This window comes from Eulemur rufifrons, chromosome 2, assembly GCF_041146395.1.
Source record: "Eulemur rufifrons isolate Redbay chromosome 2, OSU_ERuf_1, whole genome shotgun sequence".
In the NCBI taxonomy this organism is placed as follows: Eukaryota; Metazoa; Chordata; class Mammalia; order Primates; family Lemuridae; genus Eulemur; species Eulemur rufifrons.
In genome coordinates this window covers 98,446,785-98,472,424 of record NC_090984.1, presented here as the reverse complement: position 1 = coordinate 98,472,424, position 25,640 = coordinate 98,446,785, and the positions used below count along the sequence as shown (strand labels likewise).

General features: G+C 38.8%; 1 protein-coding gene across 1 annotated transcript in view; it reads right to left on the bottom strand.

Annotated features, from left to right (window-relative positions):
- The window catches only part of SIPA1L1 (signal induced proliferation associated 1 like 1), a 355,295-nt gene that overhangs the window by 311,540 nt on the left and 18,115 nt on the right, over positions 1–25,640 (bottom strand). The window contains exon 3 of the mRNA XM_069488451.1: positions 7,226–7,318. The gene's annotated coding sequence lies outside the window, so the exon portion shown is untranslated. The remainder of the gene's footprint in view (positions 1–7,225; positions 7,319–25,640) is intronic.

The following is a 25,640-nucleotide window of genomic DNA, read 5'->3' as shown; positions in this document are numbered from 1 at the left end:
CAAAGTAATACACCATATTGACAGAATAAAGGACAAAACTCTCAGGATCAGTTTGATAGATGCAGGAAAGGTATTTGACAAAATCCAACAGCCATTCATGATAAAAACTCTCCACAAACTAGAAAGAGTAGAGAACTTTCTCAAATAATTAAGGACAACTACAAAAAAGCCTAAAACCAATATAAAACTTAAAGTCAAAAGACTGAACATTGTTCCCTCTCGAGAAGAAAAATAAGGCAAGAATGCTTGCTTTTGCCACTTTCTAGTCAACACTATACGGAGGTCCTAGTCGTTACAGTAAAGCAAGAAAAAGCAATGCAAGGCATAAAGATCAGAAATGAAGAAGTAAAACCTCTTATCTGCAGATCATTCATGTAAAAAACTCCAGAGCATCCACAAAACTACAGTACTAGAAGTAATGAATTTAGCAAGATTGCAGGATACATAGTTGATGTGAAAAAATCAAGTATGTTATTACATACTAGCAGCAGACAATTAGAAAATAAAATTATTTTAAATCCCACTCATGGGCATATGAAAAAAATATATATATATGAAAATATGAGCATATGAAAAATATATATATATTTATCCCACCAAAATGGGGAAAAATAATCCAAGAAAGATGACAACACAGAATCCAGGAGACAGAAGGTACCAAAGGAAAATGCCCTCAAGATGGCGGCACAGAGAGGTCCCTAAATGGCAGCTCTGTGGAGCACAGAAAGCCATTCCAGAACCCTCAGGGAGACCGTGCCAGAGAAAACCGGAACTGAGGAGTGCCCTAACGTCCTTTACCATTTGAATTTTCATAGTTCTATAATAATGTTTACAGGAAAATTAATGTTTGACAGATAGAAAGCTAAGCAAATTAAAAACACAGTAACCACTACCTCTGAGGAGAAAAGGTTGGAGAAAGAAAATGAGACCACTGAATATTCTGTGGCCACTGTCATCAACATTCAAATGATAATACCGTAAATAGAGAATGATGGCTTAACCAAAAATTAGACGAAATTATTACTGGGAAGATGGGGGAAGGGAAGCAGAAAGGAGCTAAATCCTCACTTGCTGTAGTAAGAAGTCAAAAGAGAATGTTTATAATTGAAAACCACAAGCGGTGGGAGTGACAATATACTATTTAGATATATGCCAGAAGAAACGGCTAAAAAAAAAAAAAACCACACCCCTTAAAGATGGACGGTCGCCTCTGGAGAGAGGCAGGAAGGGCCAGCACGGGCTTTTCTTCTTTTCGAGCCTTGTCTGACTATTTTACTTACTATTTAAACCAGGCATATTGTTACTCTGCTAACAGTAAAAACTAAATAAAAAATAATAAATACGTCAAATAAAAATCTATAGTGTTGAACCTCAGGGCCTCTGTCAAGAAAATATTTTCAACTAAATCTGGTTTCTCTAGATAAGTTTACAGAGAAAATCTGTTTGAATAAAACACACGAGAAATGTATCCAAATGATTACAGAAAATTAAAACTGTTATACACTGAAGAGCGAGAGGTTCAATGAAAGCATTTAGTGAAAGTTAAGACTATAGAAATGCTTATCCTGTATCAAATATCTCCGATGTCCTGACAAATACTGCAAATGCCAATCAAGCAAAGCAAGTAAAATATTTTTTCAAAAATATCTGCATCAGTCTCAAAAAATACACAGTATGCCCAAAAGGCCCCTCTAGCCGCTATCACAGGCATTCTATTTCAGATCTTCGGCTGCCCACAGTAACATGAAATATTTTCGAATACTACATAAGAGCTCCAAAGACCAGTTCCTCACATCCATTGCAGAGGTACCCTAAATGGACACATTCCTAAGTCACTTCAAATAGAATCACTCTAAACCAGCAGTCTCCAATGTTTTTGGCACCAGGGAGAGGTTTCATGGAAGACAATTTTTCCACAGACAGCAGGGGTAGGGGAGGGATGGGGGCACAGGAACTGTGGAACTCTGTGGCCTGTTCCTAACAAGCCACGGACCACACAGGTCCGCGGCCTGCGGGTTGGCGACCACAGTTCTAAACTCCTCTCCACTTGGTCTCTAGGGAATGAATTAATTATTAGTGTATCTTTTGCAAAACAGCTTCCAAGTCACAAAGATACCAGGAAGGGAAGGAAGAAAGGAACAAGCAGAAAATACAATAAAATTTTGAAAAATAAAAATTTACATTTTAAAACACATTTTTAACCCATTTCTCTAATAACGTGGCAGACCATCTAGAAACCCTAAAAAACTATTCACAGTTCTATCCAATGAGAAACATTTCAATTAAATAGAAAATATCATAATAATATACCAGATACTCAGGAGAACTCTACAGATGGTTTTTAAAGTAGATGCCATTCTATGGGGCAATGTCTCACTGACGACGTATGCAGCCCATGTACTCGTTCCTGTGTTTGTAAAGCGTAATCTGTGATTATGCAATTGAACATTACAGTCACCGCAGGCCATTCTGTGTTTAAAAAGAAGTGTTTATGGCCATATGCTGCCAAACAACCATAATACCACTTAACCTTAGTTCAACTGCTGCTTGAATGAACTTGTTAGGGTTACACTAAAACACAAATGCAAAATAAATACTAGGCCAAGGAATGTGATGTTGATATATTGAAAGACAAATAAAAATTCCTTATATAATGCTCCTTAGTCACTAGGACAGAATGTACATGAATATTTAAATTCTACATGCTGAAAATTTTAATATAGAACACAGATAAAAATAACAAATTGTAAATTTTGGAAAAAGAAGTGAATGCCTCTAAAAGGAGTGTCATCTCAAAAAGCAGCCTTTTGTAGGTGGCAATAAAGTACAATGTCATTTCTGGATTCATCCCAGTAAATTAATCTGGATATAAGAGTAAAAGAAGAAACTGAGAATTTTGTTTAAACGCATTATTTAGAGTAGATTGCTCTAGGTTTCATTTGAATCTATGCATATCAATAGCAATTAACAGTCACTACCACCCAGTCGCTTCCTGTGATCTAAACCCCACTTGTGGTATCAGACAAGTCCACACAGGAAGGTGAGCCAACACACTCATTCTCTTCTATCAATCAACAAATAGGTACTAGCCAAAAATATTTCCTTTAAAAAATGAAAACCAGGAAGAAGACAGTATGATAACATCTGAACTGGTGTATCATATTTACTAACCTCTTAATAGAGAGTTCAGCCAATAAGTCTGAGAGTCCATCAATAGATTTGTTTCTACCACTCAGCAACAATATTTCAAGCTTAAGACGCATTAAGGAGACCGAGTAAGGATTAAGAAGCTGACACCATCATGTGGCCTCTAGACTATGCCACTTAGAACTGATTTATTTTATCATTCAAGGGAAATGTGACACAAAGGTATACAAAGAAAGGCGAAGCCATAACTTTGCCAACACTCCAATTATAATGATCACTATTGAGAAATAACCAGCCATAGCTCCTTAAAATAATTAGGCCTGTAATAAAAAAAATAAGAACAGACATTTTAATGAGCTTAAAAACAACTTTGAGGCTGCCTTCTGTTACTTTCACCAATAAAGACAAACCTTACGTCAGGTGCAGTGGCTCATGCCTGTAATCCTAGCACTCAGGGAGGCCAAGGCAGGAGGATTGCTTGAGGTCAGGAGTTTGAGACCAGCCTGAGCAAGAGTGAGACCCTATCTCTACTAAAAAAAAAAAAAAAAAATAGAAAAAATTAACCAAGCATGGTGGTGTGTGCCTATAGGCCCAGCCACTTGGGAGGTTGAGGCAGGAGGATCACTTGAGTTCAGGAGTTTGAGGTTGCTATGATCTAGGCTGATGCCACAGCACTCTAGCCCAGGCAACAAAGTGAGACTGTGTCAAAAAAAAAAAAGAGAGAGAGAGAGACCATTTCAGACCATTTTAATCTTTCATCTGTCATGAATAACAACCCATTCCAGAAATGTTCTCCTTATTATTCAAGGTAAGGTGAAGCATTACTAGAATTCCATTTTGCAATTCATTTAGATTACCACTGCTGAACTTTCTCACAAGTATTTCTTATTCACATTAATGTTACTCAGTATGATGGCTGCTAACTATTACTATAAAGTGAACTATTAATATTTAGTCTAGTACTGTCTTACCAATGAGGAAACAGCATTATTTGTTAAGGTCATCCTGTTATTTAATAAATAGAATTCAAGTAATCCTAGCACTCTGGGAGGCCGAGGCAGGAGGATCACTTGAGGTCAGGAGTTCCAGACCAGCCTAAGCAAGACCCAGACCCCGTCTCTACTCAAAATAGAAAAATTATCCAGGTACAGTGTCTCCCATCTGTAGTCCCAGCAACTCAGGAGGCTGAGGCAGGAGGATCGCTTGAGCTCAGGTTGCAGTGAGCTATTAGATATCACTGCACTCTAGCCGGGGTGATCATCCATTCATACATACATACATAAATAGAAGCCAAGATCAACTCCTCATCTAGTGCCTTTTTCACTCCAAAATACCATTCTTATTATTAAATTCAATAAATATTTGCCTTTGTTACATATTAGCATATTGTTTTTATTATAAATACTTTCTAAAAAATGGATACTCCAGAGCATGAACTATTTCTTAAAGTATTATTGGTATTAAAAAGCAAGATATACAAATATAAGTAATTGAGAAAGTAAACCGTGATATCATATATACAAGGACCATCTCTGATTCAGCAAAATCCTACAAGACTGTTTAGCATCATAGTTGGAAGCAAGACCTTAGAAACCTAGATCCATAACTGACCTTGGGCAAAAGATTTGACCTCTCTGATTCTCCATTTCTAAATGCTTACCCTCGACAGTACCACCAATTTCACTGGGTTATTGAGAGGAAGAAATGAGATCACATATGCAATAAGCTCTTAGCGCACACATGTGTAATAAGCTCTTAGTGTCCACCATAGGTAAGTTTGGCCATGACAGTTGTGCTGCTATTATTGAGGGGTAAGCATACAGCGATCACACTAAAGGAGTTAAACTTAAGCAACACACACACTACTCTTCAAAAGTCTATCCAAATAGTGAAATGAGAGTACCACAAAAATAAACAAAATGTACAAAAACCATATGAAAAAGTTTGCTCAAAAAAGGTCTAGTATACATCACAACAATGAAAAGAAGTCTAAGTTCTATTCCGACTTGAGCAGAAGAGGTCTAAGATTTCATACTTAACCCTCAATACCTTGGAGATAGAATAAATCTACTAGTGAGAATTAACTAATGTTTTAATAAGAAAGAACTAAGAATGTTCATTAGCTTTGTTATAAAAGTAAAAAATTAAAAACAGGCTAAATGTCCATCAATATGGGAATACATGAAAAAAAAAATTATGCAGCTATTAAAAGACTGAGAGGGATTTATATATCCTAACATGGAATGACCTAAGACATAATGTTATGTTTTAAAAAGGCACAGACACATAAAATACTATTTATGTTAAGACAGACAAAAAACAAACAGCTTATGCTACATATATGCATATTTATGCACTTAAATGCATACACAAAGGATTGAAAGTATGCAACTAATGGTGACCTCGGACATTACTCTGTATAATTCTGTATTACTTGACTATTTCAGTGAGAATTTATAATTATATTTATATTTATAATATTTATTTAAGCTGCATACTGTAATATTTAAGTAAATATTTAAGGTCTCACATTTATAGTCCTTTCTTTGTATAAATACTTAAATATTTACTGTACACTGTCATATTTATTTATACTGTATTTATAATATTTATGAACCCAAAGAAAAGTTAGCCAATAAATGCATTAGGTGAAAAATAAGTTTAAATAAGTTAAAAATAAGTAAAATAAATTTTTAAAAGCACCTTATACTTTACAAAATCCTTTTAACACATTACCTAATTCGATCCCCATAATACACTTCTAGAAATTAATGTCCTTACTTTAAAAGAAAGAACAGACTCAAATATTTACTAATTCACAGCTGATAAAAGCAGAGCCAAACCAGAAACAAAAGCTCTCTTGAATCCTCAATAATATTCAACAGTATAAAGGGTTTCTAAAACCAAAAAGTTGGAGCACTACTGCTGTACACGATGGGGAAGCCCTGAAGTGTTGCAGCAGGGAGAAACAGGAAAAAGAGAGATGGAGAGAAACTAGTTAAGAAGTTACTTCTAGCCTAGAAGAGACTGGAAAGAAATTAGATCCACGTACCATCTGCAGCTTCTTATAAATCGCAAGCCAGTTTCCCTCTACTGGGGCGTCACTTTGTCAGTGCATTAAAGTTTTGCAAACTAACTTCTGGTAATGTAGTTACGAAACTAAATCTGCTATAGGAGTCATTCTACAATGCATTACTGATAAGTGGTTTCTGCATCATTCACTCGGTTACCACTGTCCCTCTTCAAACGGTGCCAACCATTTAAAATCGACTTTTCCGCATTTTAAACTTGAAAAGTAACCATCCTAAAGAGGGACAAAAACTAATTTACGAGTGACTCAATAACCTCATGATCAGTTTGGAAAATTAGGTAATTGTTTAAAAAGCCAATATATTACTTCTCTGAAGTATGCTTTCACTTGTATCCAGAAACACTATGACAATCCCAACTCAGCACAATTTTTCCATGCAATGTGGTTTTCTGGAATAAGGGTGTGGGGAGGCAGTTATTTGTTTCTGTCTTTGTTCGGCACAGTTCCCTCTCCTCCTGGGGAAAATTCCTTTCTAAATACAAGCCCTGTAAATTCCACATTATTTCAAGTACAGCTCTTTTTCTATAATCTTCTCATGCCCATAACTGTTATAATACTTCGGTATGCCACAGAGGTAGGGAAATTATTCTGAAAACCATCCTTGTCTTTAAGCAAATAAAAAATAGATACATAGGTAGATTGATGATAGACAGATGGATCAATCAATCAATCATAGGATGGAGGTGGTTGGTATTAGAAGGATGATGTCCCCACTGAAAACCTTAAAATGCCTTGTAAAACATTGTAAGCCATTTTAAATAAACATGTGTATTTTAATTGCCATCATATATTGCTTCTATAATTGTAAGTAGCCAACCTCACTGACACCTCTTAGCTAATACCAAATAGATGGATATCTGTCTGGAGAACTAGATGTGTCACCTTTTTAGAAATTCACCTACAATTCTATTCCAGAAGTCTGGGAAACCCCAGACCTCTGCCAAAGTAGCTGGGCATGATTAAGATAAAATAAAACTAGTTCCTTACCTGAAAGTCTAGTTCTCTGATTCTACCTTGTGTAAAAATCTTGGAAATTAGATTACAGTCAGTACTGCAGGAGATTCAAATTTGAAATTTCACCTATGGATTGAAAAGGGGGAAATAATTAATTTGAAATACATGCACAATGCAGACAAAAATATCAATCTGATCAAAGATGAAATTTTCGTAAACTTGTTAAAGCCAAATGGTTTCTGCAGGAAACCTGTTTTCTGTGACTCAAATCCAAAATGGAAAACGTGGGTGGTTCTTCCTGTCTTACTATTAGAGTCAGCCAATTGGCTGGCGAAGCTTTCACACAACTTCAGCTCAAACTCCAGCCTTCCATCTGCTCTAACACTGCCATACCTTAGTGGGATAGAAGAGGAATAAAGGCTTTCTTCAGCCTCAAAGCAAGTTTTTCATGGGGAACCTTTGGTTTATTCTATCTAAACCATATTTGAGCAAACTGCCAAGTTTTTCAAAATTTTAAATCCAAAAGATATGGAAAATAATGAGAGCTAACCCACAGAATAACTCAAGAACTTTAAAGTTCTCTCTGATTTTGGAGCTGATTCCTAAAAAATGACAACTGATCTCTCCCAGGTACTCAGCTAAAGCAGCAACGTCCAAGTACAGCAAAAGCTCGGGCCCAGTTACCTTGACCACAGCTGCATCTCTCCCACCCACGTGGCACTGACTGTCTGCCAAGATGTGCCTGCCAAAGAGAGACCATCTCAGAACTTCTAAACAAGTGACTCTGCCAGAATGGCACACAAATCCAACATTTCTGTAGGCTATTTCTGCATATCCACCTAACGCTAGTAAACTAGCTAATGTGACAGAGATTAAACTGAAAAAACAACACCCAATCGTATGCCTCCAATGAGAAAAAGACCACAAGCATGTGAGACTGGCATGGTAAAATAATCACGCCTACGTGGCTGCCCAACTAAATCTTAAATCCTTAAATCACTGGAAAACCCATGAATACAAGACAATAAAAATTCAGACAGCTGCTTCCAACGGTAATATAAAGACTCCACGTGGCAAACTGCTCAGGGGTAGTAACTATCCAGTTCCTAAAGATTCCAGGCCCAATTTGAAAATTCCTCATGTCTCAGGAGGCCTTTTTCTCAAAGGTGCTAAAAGGCTCATACAGTTTACCCTGCTTAGCAGAAAAAGGCCCTGTGTGGGCCACCAGTGACTGGTCAGCAAGTTCTTACGTAATGATTGCTCAAGTAGTCACCCAGGAAAACCTACTGACCAGCCTAAAGTTAGGGGCCCTGGCTCCAAGATACTCACCTCAAGGGAACAATTTCACATAGTGACATGGAAAGGTGAAATACACACACTATTTTATCTGTACAGGGGCACTAAGCATTTCATGAGCAAATACAGATCGTAAGCTTTTAGAGCCAGAACCCCAATTCCCCATTACCACCGTAATACTCAAAAATTTTACAGATAAAATTAAGTCAAAACCTCCCGACAGCTCAGTGTTCTCAACATCACACCTGCTTTCTAATCAACTGTGAAAACTATTAATATATTTTGGAGCATAATGAAATCGAGTTACAACTCAACTGCATGACAAATATCTCATCGACCCATGTGTTGCAAAAGAACAATTTACATAAAAGATTAGGAAGTAAAACCCCCTACTGTATCCTCAGCTAAGGACAGGGGAGGGAATACGGTGGGGTTGGCTCTCTCCACACAAGTATGGTCTGATTTTATCCTCACAAAAAAAGTATATACAAACTGTATACAGGTACAGATCATCTCTCTCTTTTCTAAAACCAGTACATCTAGCAAAGAGATACAAAATGTGATGTGTTACCACCCTTACACAGAATATTGAAATGGCAAAAATAGAAACCTTTCTTCTCAAGTTGAAGTTTAAAATATTTTCTAAATAAGGTATGTTAACTGCACTATAATAAATTTCTTCTAATATAATATATGTAACTTTAGAACAGATCAAGTAGATATGTTTATCCATTATAGTTTTCTTTAAAACTTTACTTTTTTTTAAATTTTATTAAAAGTTCTAAGACAATAGCCTAAGGTGATTGTTGATGCTATTCATTTCTCAGCTCCCAAATGACAATTGTAAGCACATTTTTGCAAGACTAAAAAAATACATGTGCTTATACACATAAAAAGAGAAAGACATAAATAATTTGTATGGGATCAAACAGCTGCATGACTTTTTGAAATTTTTAAGATAAAATACAGATCTCGAAACAAATTCATAATTGCTCCCTGGATGATCTCTAAAGAGAGGCTTGCACACTCCTCTCCTATTAAGGATACTTCAGTGAAAATTTGTGACAAAAATTAGTCTCGATTCTGCCATTAACTAACTGTGTGACACTGGGCACGTCAATTAAGCTTTGGACTTAGGCTTACATAAAAAGTTAGTGCATTTGATTTCTAAGGCATTTTCTAGGTTTCTTAACATCTTCCTAAGATATTATTTATCATCTTTATTTACCTTGAATTCTAAATCTTTAGATATCTTTAAATAATAAAAATGAATATTTATAAACTACCTTATTGCCCTCAATACGAGACTGCCATCAGCTTAACTAAATGAAAATTTTAGGCGGTGGCTCACGTCTGCAATCCTAGCACTCTGGGAGGCCGAGGTGGGAGGATGGCTCAAGGTCAGGAGTTTGAGACCAGCCTGAGCAAGAGCGAGACCCCATCTCTACTAAAAATAGAAAATTATATGGACAACTAAAAATATATACAGAAAAAATTAGCCGGGCATGGTGGCTCATGCCTGTAGTCCCAGCTACTTGGGAGGCTGAGGCAGTAGGATCGCTTGAGCCCAGGAGTTTGAGGTTGCTGTCGCTAGGATGATGCCACAGCACTCTAGCCAGGGCAACAGAGTGAGACTCTGTCTCAAAAAAAAATAAATAATTTTAGAGCATTGTAGACTTTATCTTCATCAAGTGCATCTCCTTGGCTCATGTTTTAGCTTTTCCAAAAAGGCTTAGAGTAATAGAAATATATCATCACACACAGATGACCCTGACAAGATGAAAGATCCTGATTCCTCCTCTGTCCCTCCCTCATCCCTCCTCCATCACCTCAGTACCCCAATACTCTGAAGCCCAACTCTGTTGGCCACAACATAGACAATGAAAACCTCTTAAACCAGTTATGCTTAAAACCAGCTATGTGTCCGAGTCTATATTTGAGCATCTCTGTATGCATTTTTATCATTTAGTACTCTAGATTTTGATATCTAAAGAATTTGTTCCATTGATCATATCTGCATAATTTAATGATTTTTTCTGCTGAATCCACATTCCTTGTTTACTGTCACATAAGCCAGGGGATTCCACAAAACTGTATATGACACAATTCATACACTTATTTTCTTCACATACTAACTGATGGCTTTGCCATCCCCAATAAGTCAATGAATAAAATAATTGCTAAGACTGAGAAACTGTCATTTTACTAGTAAGAACTGAAAAAATTAGCTGCTATTGCCAAGCTCATTCATTCAACACATATTTATTATCTACCATGTGACGCGTACTCTTTATTCTTCATGCTGGAAATAAGCACACTCACAAAAGTCTCTGCCTCCATGGAGTTTGTGCTCTAATGGAATAGATAGAATAAACATAATAGACAAACTATATGGGGGAGATGTAAAGATAGCATTACAGGGGATATGTGCTATTAAAAAGAAAAAGGACAGGCTGGCAGGATAAGGGGATTTAGGAGTCAACAGAGGGCAGGTGGGTTGCAATCTTACACAGAGGGTGGTCAGGGTTAAGACTCTCTGCAAAAGCAGCATCTGAGCAAGGACGTGAAGGAGAAGATGAAGGGCACCAGATCAAAGTCCCCTCGTAATTCTTAACTTGGACTGACTACGTGTGTAATGGCAAATGCTTTAGCAAAAGAGTTGCACATGAGCAAATTTATGAACAACCCACAAGTGTAAATATAGAAGAGAGTTGTGTGTAAACATTCTTCATTTTTGCAGCTTATTTTTACCAAGTGAAACTTACATCCTCCATTAGGCATGCTCAGTGTGTTTTCCCCCAAGTGCTATTTTGAACAAAATTCTTACTTCTGCAATTGATTTTCTTCACAACTCAAGAACAAATGTCCAAGTGTTCATTGGACACATCAAGGAGCACCAGTGTTTCCCAACCAACTACAGCTCCACTCAGACATCCTGACTACTACGTCAGGACTCAGATCTCAGTACAGGGAATCTAGGAGGCAATGAAGCATTTCCCAGGATGGAGAAACCTCTGCTTTCCTAGAGGGTTTAGTGGGAAAAGACTGGGCCGTGAAATCAAGAGGCCTTATCGCCAACCAGCTATATAATCTTGACCAAATCATTTCATCCTCTGGGCTTTGGTTTCCTGAACTGTAAAATCAGGGTACTGAACCACGTGATTTCTGAGTCCTTCTTAGGGCTCAGTCTATTTCAGAAAAAAACTTTAGATAACCAGCTATATATTAAAAGTTATAATACTGTAGGCCAGGCATGGTGGCTCACATCTGCAATCCCAGCACTTTGGGAGGCCAAAGCCAAGGAGGATCACTTGAGCCCAGGAGTCTGAGGCTACAGGGAGTTATTATGACACCACTGCACTCCAGCCTGGGTGACAGAGTGAGACCCTGTCTCCAAAAAGAAAAAAAAAAAAAAAAGTTATAATAATGTTATCCTTTGTAATTCTGCTAACCCATCATCACAGATTCATATTAACTTATCCTTCAAATAACAGTAATGTGTTTATACTGACCCATTCATAAAGTTGCAACTCTTTCTATGATTAAAAGAACAAACTCACAAGAATGGGTCTTGACTTGCCATGGTATTCACCAATGATAAAAGAACCCAAAATCTCTCTCAACTTTAGCTTTACTATTAACATGCTCTTGCTAGATTAAATAGAATTCTAAAGTAACACAACCATGAAACTGCTGGAATTTTAAACATTCTTTATGTGCCACCCTCCCATGACAAATATGTTTTTTTGATAGTAAGTTTCCTTAAAAGTTTTACTTACAGGCCGGGCGTGGTGGCTCACGCCTGTAATCCTAGCACTCTGGGAGGCCGAGGTGGGCGGATCGTTTGAGCTCAGGAGTTCAAGACCAGCCTGAGCAAGAGCGAGACCCCATCTACTAAAAATAGAAAGAAATTATATGGACAGCTAAAAATATGTATAGAAAAAATTAGCCGGGCATGGTGGTGCATGCCTGTAGTCCCAGCTACTCGGGAGGCTGAGACAGGAGGATCCCTTGAGCTCAGGAGTTTGAGGTTGCTGTGAGCTAGGCTGACGCCACGGCACTCACTCTAGCCTGGGCAACAAAGCGAGACTCTGTCTCAAAAAAAAAAAAAAAAAAAAAGTTTTACTTACAATCTTATAATATTGATTATAATTATATTGCTTATAATTATATTAGTGTAATTACTATTATCTTATATAGGTGTTATAATGAGCATCTGTTATTCATGGAGCCCAAAATCATCTTTGTTCCATTTTCACCACAGTTCCTTACTTTGTAAAGCTCACCGTCCCAGTATAGAATTTAAAAAAGAACGCACATAAACAAACGAGGAATGGAAAGATTACTTCCTGCCTTCCTCGCCCTATGGTACGGGCAGACATGTGAATTAGGTTCCACCACCCAGACACACCGCACGGGACTCCTCACAGAGCTGCATGGGAAAAGAAGTGGGCTGGCCAGGTGTGCAGCATCCACTTTGCTCTGGCTTCCTGAGTTGGAATATCCTGACTGTGCTGGGACAGGAGCTCCTCAGCAGGCCAGGTCCACGGTGCAGAACTTGCAATGATTCCCAGAAACTGAGCCTACAGTCTTTTGTCAGCCCTCACCATGATTTGCTAAACTAGCCATCACCCTTCATAAATCACCTTCTGCTTACACTAACTGGAATACATCTTAGTATCTGTAACTAAAAACCCTGACCAATACGCACAGTAAATATTCATTTCATTATTTCCACAAATAAGAGCTGAGATTGAAGAGAAACAAGTAACACATAGAATATTCCACCGTAAGCCAAGAGTTCTTTTGTTTCCAACCAGGGCTCATATCCACAATCAACACTTCCAACCTTTCCTTATATGTACTTTCTCATAAACTTCATCACCTCTGCCATGCAAGAAGAAAATGGTTTTTCCCTAACTAATTTTCTATCAATAAAGAGTATGATGACAGTAACTTGGCAAGATATTTAAGAACAGGATACAATAAACATCACTTTCTATACTGGCTCAAGTTTATGGAGAATCCTGCAGCGCTAGGTAGCACTTTCAGAACATTCCCGAACTGCAGGCGGGCTGATCTAATGCTGTGTTTGAATGCCAAAGGGATCAGCACTTGGTGCCAAGGCATAACTTAATTCACAAAGCAGCAGTGAACTTTTTACTGATTTTCTCCATCCCTCAGGGTAAGATAATCATGTCAAAAGCACAGACACACCAGGTAACTAAAATACGACACTAATACCTAACACCAAAAGCAGACAGGAAACACTGAGAAGTGATTATGCATGTTAAAGTTCTCTTCTTGGTATAAAGACATTAAATCTCATAAAATCAACCAGGAGAGATGGAAAAATTAACCCGCTGTTAATAATACTGGTCTTTAAAATAGCAATAGAATCTTACAAAGGACATTTGATATCTTTGAATAATCAAATGACTCTGTACTATCAAACTGTATAAAATATTTTTCAGGTAACACTCAAAGGCAAAACTTTATGAAAGACCACATACACACCTCTGAAGCCAATTAGTGACACTGATAATTCACTCAGTGCATCTCAACATTCTGCCAAAAAGAAAGTAGGCGTTTAATTCAATGGAAAGTACACGTACGCAGCGACAGGGTGATTCGAGACAAGCCTGCTCATATCAGCACCCTCCAGGCTCAGGGTCGCCAGGCACCCAGACCAGCTCTGCCTTCGCCCCCTGCAGTGCCTCCTTCCTGCCTCCCTCTGCCCAAGTTGCTTTTATCAAACACTTACTTTATAGTGCACCTAGCTTTAGCACCGATGGGGGCAGAATGGGAATACACAAATATCAAAACATAGACTATATTTTTCCCGAAGGACAAGGCAAATCAATTTGCTCAAGAAAACCCAGAGCTTGGCTACTGCAAAACAAGATTTTAGAACAATTTCATGCAGCCCATTAGCAAAGAAAGTAGTAACTAGATGAGTAAATCGGGCTTTACTACGATTACACACATACTGTATGTGTCCTTTGATGCACATGGCACCCTCACTCCTTCTCTTTTCTCTCTCTCTTTTGCAAATCAAGTATTTCCAGGCTAGAAATGACACATGGCCTACTTTAATTTTTTTTGTTTCTTATATTTAGATGCTTATCTCAATCTTATTGCGAGTTTAAGGATATGCTGCTCATTTATCAAGAGTGTCAAAATCAAAGGCTACCTACATAATACCACAGTTCAGTGATTCCTAAATCTGGTCTGCAAAACAATGCGTATTTGTAGGACCTCAGAGAAATGAAAGAAAAAAAAAAAGAATTTGTTTGAATATTTTATAAAGTTAAATTTATCCAACTTAAAGGGTTGCCATTTATTCTAAGATTATGTCTCCCCTATTCTTTCGGTATTCAAATGACCTTTCTTTATATGATGCTGGAAAATTGTTTAAATTACATCTGTAACATGCAAACATATGAGCACCACTGCTCCACTTCTGCACCTTCCGCATCTCCAACATCCCAACTCTCCCCCTTCCAGTTGCTCAGGCAAAAAATAAATACTAAAATAGAACCCAGTGCCATTCTTGACTCCTCTCTTTCACACCCCACTTCCAGACCATGAGCCATCCTGACAGCTATGCACTCGAAACGTATCGCGCGCTATTCGACCACCCATGTCTCACTGCCACCGGGTCCAGGTCACCATCATCCCTCCCTCGGACCCCTGCAGCAGCCTCCTAACTAGGCTCCCTACCCAGCCCCTCCCCCAGCAGTCCACTCTCAACACAGAGGCCAGTGATCCTGCTGAAACCTAGGCTGGGTCCTGTCTCTTCTGCTCAAAACCCTTCAGGAGTCTCCCATCAGTAAGGATACCTGCTGCCTCCCTGTGTCTCTCTGAGCTCATCTCTGCTCCTCTGCTCCCTCCCAGGCACCTGGCCTTAAGGTCGTCACACCTGCTGTCTCTTTGACCTGAAATGTCTCCCCCAGACACCAGCATGATTAGTGACCATACCTCTTCAGGTCATTACTCAAAATTCATCTTTATCTTTGTGACCTTGGAATAAGCAAAAATTTCTTAAAACAAGACAACATTAAGAGAGCTGAAAAGGTAAGGCAGCCAGTGGGAGAACATATTGTGATGCAAATATGCAACAGAGGACTCATCTACAATAGATTAAAAAAAACTCCTATAAATCAATAAGGAAAGTGAGGTGTTTATTAGTTTGATTTGACGATTTATTAGTAAGGAAAGTGGTATTTATTAGTTTAATTTATTTATTATTTGCACACAATGAAATTCACTCTTTTTAGTGCACTGTTCCTCCATGGGTTTTGACAAATGCCTATGGTCATGTAACCACCACGATAAAAATACAGACCATTCCCATCACTCCAAAAAGTGGTATCAAAATGGCCAATAAATATGAAATGGTGCTCAAATGCATTAGTCTTCCACAGTGGAGTATCTCTACACAACCACCAGAATAGCTGAGGCTAAATGGTTCACCAAATGTGAACAAGAATGTAGAGCTCGCATATGCAGCTAATGGGCATATGAATCGGTGTAATCACTTTGAAAAACTGTTTCTCAGCATCTAACTAAAGTGAATATACACGTACACCATGACCTAGCAATTCTACTCCTAATTATATCCCTATAGATGTCTTCACTAAAAAGACGTATACAAGAAGGTTCACGGCAGCACTATTCATTAGCCAGAGAGATGGAAGACTAAATTTGTGGTACCATCATACAATTTAACATTCTACAGCAATAAAAATGAGCATAGATGAATCTCACCAACAACATAATGCCGAGTAAAAGCAGCAGAAACAAAAGAATATATTAAACATTGCGCATAATTACATTAATATAAAGCTCACAAACGGGTAGCACTAAGCTAGGTGTTACAGTTAGCAGGTAATGCTTTGGCTGGGAAGAGAGGTAGCCAGCCCTTCTGAGGAGCAGCAATATTCCGTTTATCTGAGTGCTGATTACAAAAGTGTATTCACTTTGTAAAACTGCACCCCAAGGTACACTTGTGCTTTTTGCAGTTTTCTGTATGTTTGCTTTCCTACAATATAAAGTTGTTTGTTTGTAGAGACAGGATCTCACTCTGTCACCCAGGCTGGAGTGCAGTGGCATGATCACAGCTCACTACAGCCCCAAACTCCTGGGCTCAAGCAATCCTCCCACCTCAGACTCCTGAGTAACTAGGACTACAGGTAAAGTTTGTTTGTTTTTTTAAATCACCTTCTCAATGACGCTTTCTTTGGCCACTCTATCTAAAATTTCTACCACTCCCAATATTTCACATCCTTCTTTCCCCCTTATTTTTCCTCTTTCATGCCTGTCAACACCTAACACAGTATCTTACCTCCTAAATCTATTTTACAAATTTACCTTGCTTATAGTCTGTCTCTGCCCACTAATCTGTGAGCTCCATGAACACAGATATTTTGTCCATTTGCTGGGTACCAAGTACCCAGTACCTAGAATAACACCTGGAAGATAGCATGCTCTCAATAAATATAGTTTTAATTAATTTATTAATTACATAACATTGCCCAATTTACTATGTTTAATTATGTTTGTGGATTCAAGCCATAATTTTTTTTTTTTTTTCTGCTCAGTCAAAAAACAGCTTCTGATCAAGCCATAAATTCTTGCAGTCGTCTTGTGCTTAAACACTATGCCAGTTGCTGTTCTGGTTGAACACTTCTCAACATGGTTTTGCAACCTCCCGTCTTCCTGATGATCCTCTAGATGCTCAAGTTTTTCTAATTTTCAGATCAGATTCTGACCGGTTTATAGTACAACAGAACACTCTGAACTCCATAACATCTATTTTTATAAATGAAGCCTAAGGCGACACTAACCACTTCTCAGTCATATCCACCCTGTTGACTCATACTGAGTTTAGGAGCAAATAAAAGTAACAAAGAAAGCAAATTCTAGTTTTTTTCTTTCACATAAACATAAATCAAGAAATACTCCCATTCTATCGTGGCGCCTTTGGTGTCTAGTCCTAAATGCAGAATTTCTCCAGCATCTCCACCTATTCCTATTGTAAGTTTTAGCCCCACCGTTCCAAAGCTGAGTTCTTTTAAAGCAGTATTTCTCAACTTTTTCCATCATCGCTCCCCTAAACAAACTTTATAAGCATTTTTTCTTGATCACCTTCCCCCATGTGATTTTATTACCACAGATATACTGTATATCTGCTTATGTGATTATATGGTGCTTTAAAGAGAGCTATTTCTGCCCCATAACCCCAGAATCAAGTTCACCTCTTTGAAATTTTATCAATTTTATGAAGCACACTTTAAAACCTTGATGCTGTCAACTACATTACCTTACCTTTCTTATTGCACTTCACATGTAAATATGTCAACAATAAACCATTTCAAACATCGCAGAAGTCAAACACGGAGTGCAACAGCACAAAAGGAAATGCTTCTCTCCCGGCTCATGAAGATCCATCAAATCCACAGTTTTTATTTTTGAGGGGGGTTTTCTTTTTAAGACAGGGTCTTGCTACATAGTCCAGGCTGGTCTCAAGCTCCTGGGTTCAAGCCATCCTTCCACCTCAGCCTCCCCAGCGGCTGGGACTACAGGCCTGCACCATCACATCCGTTTCCACTGTTCGTAAAGTATACTCGTTCAACAAACTACAAATCCACCCAATATCCAGTTCTCATTTTCCCATCTTGTTCATAAGGATAGCATTTTGGTAAACTAAACAGTTTCTTGAAATCAAGAGACAGCATTCCCTTAACCAATAACCTAGTTAACCTGTTTAGAATCTATTTTAAAAAGAAAACAAGATTATCACAGACTGACTTATTTTAGTCTCTCCTAAATCCCTTTGGAATCTGTTCCCTTTCTTGGCCTCCTGGAACATACTTAGTTCAGGACCACTGTAATCCCTACCTTTGCTCTCTTAAGAGTTTCCTCTTTCCCTGGGTTCAGATCAGTATTTTTTATCTTCCACATGATGAGCAAGCTTTTAAATCTGACCATTCTGCTCCCTGGATATCTAAAATCTTTCCAGGTCTCCTCCAGGGCTACATAAAATTAAAGTCCCAATCCTTATCATGATATGCAAAGCCTTTCAGTGGCAACATCTTCTCACTTCTAGAAAGCTTTTTCATAGTAACTTGACCCCTTCTAGCAAAAATGCTCTTACCCCCAAGCCTCAGCTCCTGCCTGCCCTCCCCACCCTACTCCACTTTCCCTTAGTCTCTTCTTATTTTACAAGCAGTGTTACTTCTTTAAAAGGATATCCTACTCTCCCCTGAGCTCCCCAGTGTCACAAGAGTACTTCATAACCAGCTTCTCAGGCACTCTGCATATATTTGGGGATCACTTCCTAATCCATCTGCTTCCTCCACTACTGAACCATTCAAGAAATACGTGCGAAGAAATGCACTACGGATATTTGCTACAAGCTAACCTCCTAAATTGAGGACTTGACATTCACCTTGGCAGCCCTGGCACTAGGAGTAGCAGAAACCCATAGGAACTGGAAGCCCAGTAAACACTTTTTTGGTTTTCTTAGATGTTCTTGCTCTGTTGCCCAGGCTGGAGTGCTGTGGTGCAATCATAGCTCACTGCATCCTCAAACTCCTAGGCTCAAGAGATCCTCCTACCTCAGCTTCCCAAGTAGCTAGGACTACAGGTGTGTGCTACCGTGCCCAACTTTTTCTTTTTTCTTTTTTTTTTTTTTAGAAACAGGGTCTCGCTATGTTGCCCAGCCTGGTTTCGAACTCCTGGCCTCATGTAATCTTCCTGCCTCAACCTCCACTGGGATCACAGGTATAAGCCACCAAACCCGGCTCCCAATAAATGTTTTCTGAATTACTGAAACCATCCTGGCTCCTAGTAACCACCGTCTTTTCCTCTCAGTGCTATCAAATCACCTGTTTAAACCCACAATAGAATTATGCCAGAACATCACATGAAACTTAATCTATTTCCTTTCTTTAGGAAAAAAAATAAATCAGTGATTCACCTTCAGATTTCAGGAGTGTCAGGGCTTAGAAAATGTTGTCCCAAAGTACTCCGAACTGAAGATAGGGAGGGCCCCAGGAGCAAGAAGGGCACTCGAACCTTCCCCCACCTTTCTATGTGAAGCACGGGCATAAAGCAATTCTCTGACCTATCTTATCTGTAAGTAAGTCATAAGACACTCATTCCAGAGGGGTCTTGCCCCATACCCAGGGGGAAGGAATGTTCCACAGAGAGGCCGCAAAGAATCTCAACAGACAAGCCTTGCTGGATCCCTCCTCAGTCTATCACCATTAGATCCCATCTTTTTTTGTGACCACCTTTCTACATGGTTGTACAGTCTTCATGGAACCTAAGCATAAAAATAGTCTTCCCTGGGTCTTTGGGTCTTCACTTCTGAAGGCTCCCATGTCACATAAAACTGTTAAATAAATTTGTTATGCTTCTCTCTTGCCAACCCATCTTTTGTTATACAAGTGTTGGCCAAAACCCTCATGATGGGTGAAGAAAGGTAGTAGTAGCTCAGATTCTCTCTCCCTTCTCTCTTCTCAAAGTTCCCCAGCTGGGGTTCCTCAGAAATAACTGCAGAGTTTTCCGTGTCCTGGGGAACAATTCCTTTCAGCCTGGAGATTTTTGCCTATTCGAAGTGGGTAAGAATTCTCTTGCTTTATTCTCTTCTATCCTGCCCTTCTGTCCGAAAAACACTTTCCTTGCTAGAAAAGACAGTAGGAAAAAAGGAGTTAATTACTCTGAAATCCCTTTTAAAAAAATTAAACAGTGAGTCTAGACTCTTTTTATGCATTTTGCTTTTGAATATTAAAAACTGAATGTGGGCCGGGCGCGGTGGCTCACGCCTGTAATCCTAGCACTCTGGGAGGCCGAGGCGGGCGGATCGCTCAAGGTCAGGAGTTCGAGACCAGCCTGAGCAAGAACGAGACCCCGTCTCTACTAAAAATAGAAAGAAATTATATGGACAACTAAAAATATATATATAGAAAAATTAGCCGGGCATAGTGGCGCATGCCTGTAGTCCCAGCTACTCGGGAGGCTGAGGCAGGAGGATCGCTTGAGCCCAGGAGTTTGAGGTTGCCGTGAGCTAGGCTGACGCCACGGCACTCACTCTAGCCTGGGCAACAAAGTGAGACTCTGTCTCAAAAAAAAAAAAAACTGAATGTGCACATGCTTTAACAAAGTTCAACATAAACACAATTTATGACACAGCAAGTCAACTCTCAGATATGTCCCAAAGGGAATGCATGCCCGTGTGTATACCTCAAGACACATATAAGAAAAGGCATAACAGCCAAAAATTGAAAACTGAAACTCAAAATGTCTATCAAGAGTAGAATATGTAAGTAGTTGGACATTCATACAATGGGAAACTATAGAGCAATGAAAATGAACTACAGCTGTAAGCAACACATGGATAAATTTTACTTGGAAAGCAAAAGTAACCAGGTGCAAAAGACAACATGCTGTATGATCCCATTTCTGCAAATTTAAAAATATGTGAAAACTAATCAATGGTGCTAAAAGTTAAAAAAAAAAAAAACTGTCACTTTGGAGGAAGGAGGAGGGCTAATGATTACAAAGATGCAGAAGATGGCTTTTGGCGCTGGTAATGTTCTCTTTTTTGACCCTGCATGGTAGTTACATGTGTGTATTCATTTGCTAATAATTTATCAAGCTGTACCTTTATGATTTGTGTATTTGATGTATATCGCACTTCCAAAAAGTTTTTCAAAATCATTGTGGTAATTTCAAATTTTTTCCTGCAATCCATAGGTCTCCCTAGGTATGACCTTTCTAAAACATTTATACCAGTTAAACCTATTCTTCTGTTTTCATTTTTATAATGTGCCCTTTTCTCTTTTGTACACCACTTAAAATCTGGTGTCCTGGGCCGGAAGCAGTGGCTCATGCCTGTAATCCTAGCACTCTGGGAGGCGAGGTGGGAGGATCGCTTGAGCTCAGGAGTTTGAGACCAGTTCCAGCAAGAGTGAGACCCCGTCTCTACTAAAAATAGAAAAATTAGCCAGGCATGGTGGTGCGAGCCTGCAGTCCCAGCTACGTGGGAGGCTGAGGCAGGAGGATCGCTTGAGCTCAGGAGTTTGAGGTTGCACTGAGCTAGGCCAAAGCCACCACACTCTAGCCCAAGTGACAGAGCAAGACTCCATCTCAAAAAAAAAAAAAAAAAAAAACCTGGCATCCTAAGAAAGTAAAAAGACAACCCACAGAATGGGAAAAAAGTTTTGCAAATCCTATATCTGATAAATGATCTGTATCTAGAATATATAATGAATACTTACAACTCAGCAATAAAAAGACAACCCAATTTTTATTTTTTTTTATAACCCAATTTTGAAACGGGCAAAGGATGTGAATAGATAATTCACCAAAGAAGGTATTCAAATGGCCAATAAACATAAGGAAAAATGCTCAACATCATTAGTTATTAAGGAAATACAAATCATTCACACCCATTACGACAGCTAAAATAAGCCAGACAGTAACAAGTGTTGGCAAGGATGTGGAGAAATTGGATCCTCGAACATTGCTGGTAGTAATATAAAATGGTACAATCACTTTGAAAAACAGTCTGGCAGTTCCTCAAAAGCATAGAGTTACTATAAAAGCCAATAATTCCACTCCTAAGTATATACCCAAGGAACAGAAAACATATATGCACACAAAAACATATACATGAATAGCAGCATTATTTATTCCTAACAGCCAAAAAGTAGAAACCACCCAAATGTCCATGAACTGAATAGAAAAACAAAATGTTATACATCCACAGAATAGAATATTACTTAATGATAAAAAGAAATAAAGTAATGAAACATGCTATGACATGTACAAACCTTGAAAACATCATGCTAAGTGAAGGAAGCCAGTCACAAAAGACCACATATTGCTTCCATTTATATGAAACACCCAGAACTGGCAAATCTAGAGAGACAGAAAGTAGATCAGTGGTTGTTCAGGGCTGGGGAGATAAAAAGACAGGAGGGAAGGGTGATAACTAAGAGGCATGTAATTTATTTTTGAGGTGATGAACATGTTCTAAAATCGTGATGATGGTTGCACATAGCTGTGAATACACCAAAAGTCACTGAATTGTATACTTACATAAGCTAATCATATTGTATGTGAATTATATTTCAATAACTTTTCTAAAAAAATGTGGCTTCTTTTCCAATGGCCCTAAACAGTTGTGGTGACTTCTCTAGAAGCCACTCCCATTTTTGCTTTTCAACATTATTTACAATCATACAATCACAATTTTTGTTTCTTGGAGCTTCCCACCCATCTAGGTGAAACCATACTCTTTTTTATAGTTCTGCTGGCCTTGGAGGTAATACTGTCTCTTCCCTAACTTCATGAGATACCTTTCTAAAAATTTAGGCCAAAGACTCACTTACACAACTTCCATCATGAGGAAACCCCAAAACAAAATAGCCACCTTCACCCAAAGTTCTCAGCATGAATCAGCTAATCAAATTTCTACCTTCTACTTTTTAAAAATTACATTACCAATGAGTCAAAGACTTATGAGAAGTCACCTTTATAGGGTTGAAATTTCCACAAATATATAGTTTAAATACGCCATTTATAAACTACCTTATTTCTGTGTTGGATTTAAAACGATACATATTTATGTATTTGGGAATATCAAGTTACAAAAGACATAGTCATGGCCTTCGAGGTCCAATGAGAGAGGCAAACACAGAAAAATATTTTTAATATATTTTGGCAAACCTTCCCTAGCTTCCCTCTATCCTGGCACTTAAAACTGAGTAGTAATTTCCTGTTACTTGTCTATCAATTCGGTTTAATCTCATGAAGACAGATACTCCCTCTGAATTCCCAGAACTGGCACAGTGCCATGTACACAGGAGAGCTTCGACAACTGTTTGTTGACTGAACAAGTAAATGAAAGACCAAGAGTGTGCCAGGAAAACCAAGTATCTCCCACATAGCACCCGTCTCCCACATAGCACCCTCTTAACCTCTGCTCAGTTACAAATCCCAGCCACACTCAGCCATGGCGGTCCTTGCCAAGGCTGGCAGGTAGAAAATTAAGCCAGGAAAATATCCAAGTTGATTCCTCCCTCTGTCCTCTTGGCCCTTCCCACCCTCCTCCCCAAACTCTTAGCTTTCCTACCCCTAATCTTCCCCCATTGACACCCAGGGGAAAACGTTCAGGATGACCTTGCAGAGAAAACTACTGAGGAGATGGGATTTTCCTGTATAATGCAGACAAAATTTATTTTAAAAATCCAAGAATCCAGAGATGGGATTTTCCTGTATAAAGCAGACAAAATTTATTTTAAAAATCCAAGAATCCACCATGATAACCCAAATGAAGTATATCTTTCCATCAGGGTCCTTCAAAAGCCAAAAGAAAGAGACTAGAAAAACTGAAAAGTTGGGAGGGCTTGTAAGAAGCCCTGGGTAATTAACATCTGTTGGACACCTGTGTGTGCCAGGCACCGGGCCTGCTGCCTTACAACTGACGACATAGTAAGGGCTCTCACCTCTTAGTACTAAATCCCAACTATGGGAAGGGTGTCACATACATTGTTTCACTGCATCTTTACAATAACCTTGTGAGTTAAGCATCATCACTGTCACCTTTTTAAAAATGAAGAAAGAGGTTGAGGAATTATCTGAGATCACAAGGGCAGGACGGAACCCAGGTCTCTGGTTCCAAAGCCTGGATGTGTCACTGCCACTTAATATGAAACACTGTGATCCTAAACAAGCGACACAGCCTCTAAATCCATTTTCTACATATAAACTACAACAATGAGGAAAATTCCTTCTTCAAGGGTTTGCTATGAAAATTAAATGAAACACTATTCCAAAAAAGTCCTTTTTAAAAAAAGTTTCTTTTCTGGCTTCTCTTGTCGTGAACTCTCCCAATCTTAACCCATGGACACACAGTGGACACGCTGGAATCTGTAAATCATCTCCCCACATTCTGTCCTGAAGGGAAGGCTCTGTGTTACTTATCTAGCATAGATTAATATCTGAGAAAAGCATTTGGAATACCAACTAACATCTCACCAAGTTTTAGAACTCTACGCACTTGGAACTTGGAAATTATTCACAAAGAAATCTATGGTCAACGCTGCCCTTGGTTTTGTTCCCCAATGTTTTCTTCCTGAGAAATCCCAGACATCCCTTCCCTAATGCTGCTGCCTTCCACATCACCGCCCCCACCCCCATGACAGAAATGCTGCCATTTTCCGGGGGACTTTTTTCCTTCTCCTCATCCAATTTTACCTTAAAGCCCCACTTTACTGGACAGAGCTCTGTGGTCTGCTTGTTTTTAGAATCCACTGGAAACACGAAATGGTACCAATGTTTCTACTTGGGTGGGAGAATGATGGATGACTCTTTTCTTCTTCTTCATACTTTGATGTATTTTCCAAATTTTCCACAAAGCTTATATACTGCTTCCATAATACAAAAAGACAGAAAAGAAGACAGTACATTCAAATGACTTCCCTCATCTCCTGCTGGACATTTTCCTCTCCTCCTGAGTTCCCAGCCCACTGGGAGCATCCCAAGGACAGGACTGCAACATTATCTGCATCACCCTCAGCACGACACCTCATCCATGGCCAACGCCAGACACAGAACAGCTCCATAAGGACTTGCTGAGTGCACGATGAATATTCAGATGATATTTAGAAATGGACTTTGTGGATTGACGGTGAGTGGACCAAGGTCTGAAGGTGGCATGTCCTCAATGGACTTGGATTGATAACAGTATTAAAAACGTAGCTTGCAAGCAATCGAGGCAGTTCAACCAGAAAAGTCTGTAACCCAAAGACAAGGGGGACTACACGAGGTGATTATTGCTACAGTGGTAAAGCAAGAACACAATGACAGACAGACCCCAAGGTCCTTGTACAGCTTGCTATAAATGAGTGCACCAGGAATGGAATTCATCAAATAACTCTGGGGCTCGCTGCCATTTAGAAGGTACATCATGGTGCTGTTCGGTCCCCAAAGTTTAATGATCCTTTTTAAAATTAATCTTTGTTCTTAAGATTAAATAAACCTAAATATTAAAGCAAACAAGGGATTAAGATAAAGCCACCCCAGCTTTGTTATTATACCACCAAAAATCCCTATCTAATAAACCAAAGCAGAAAAT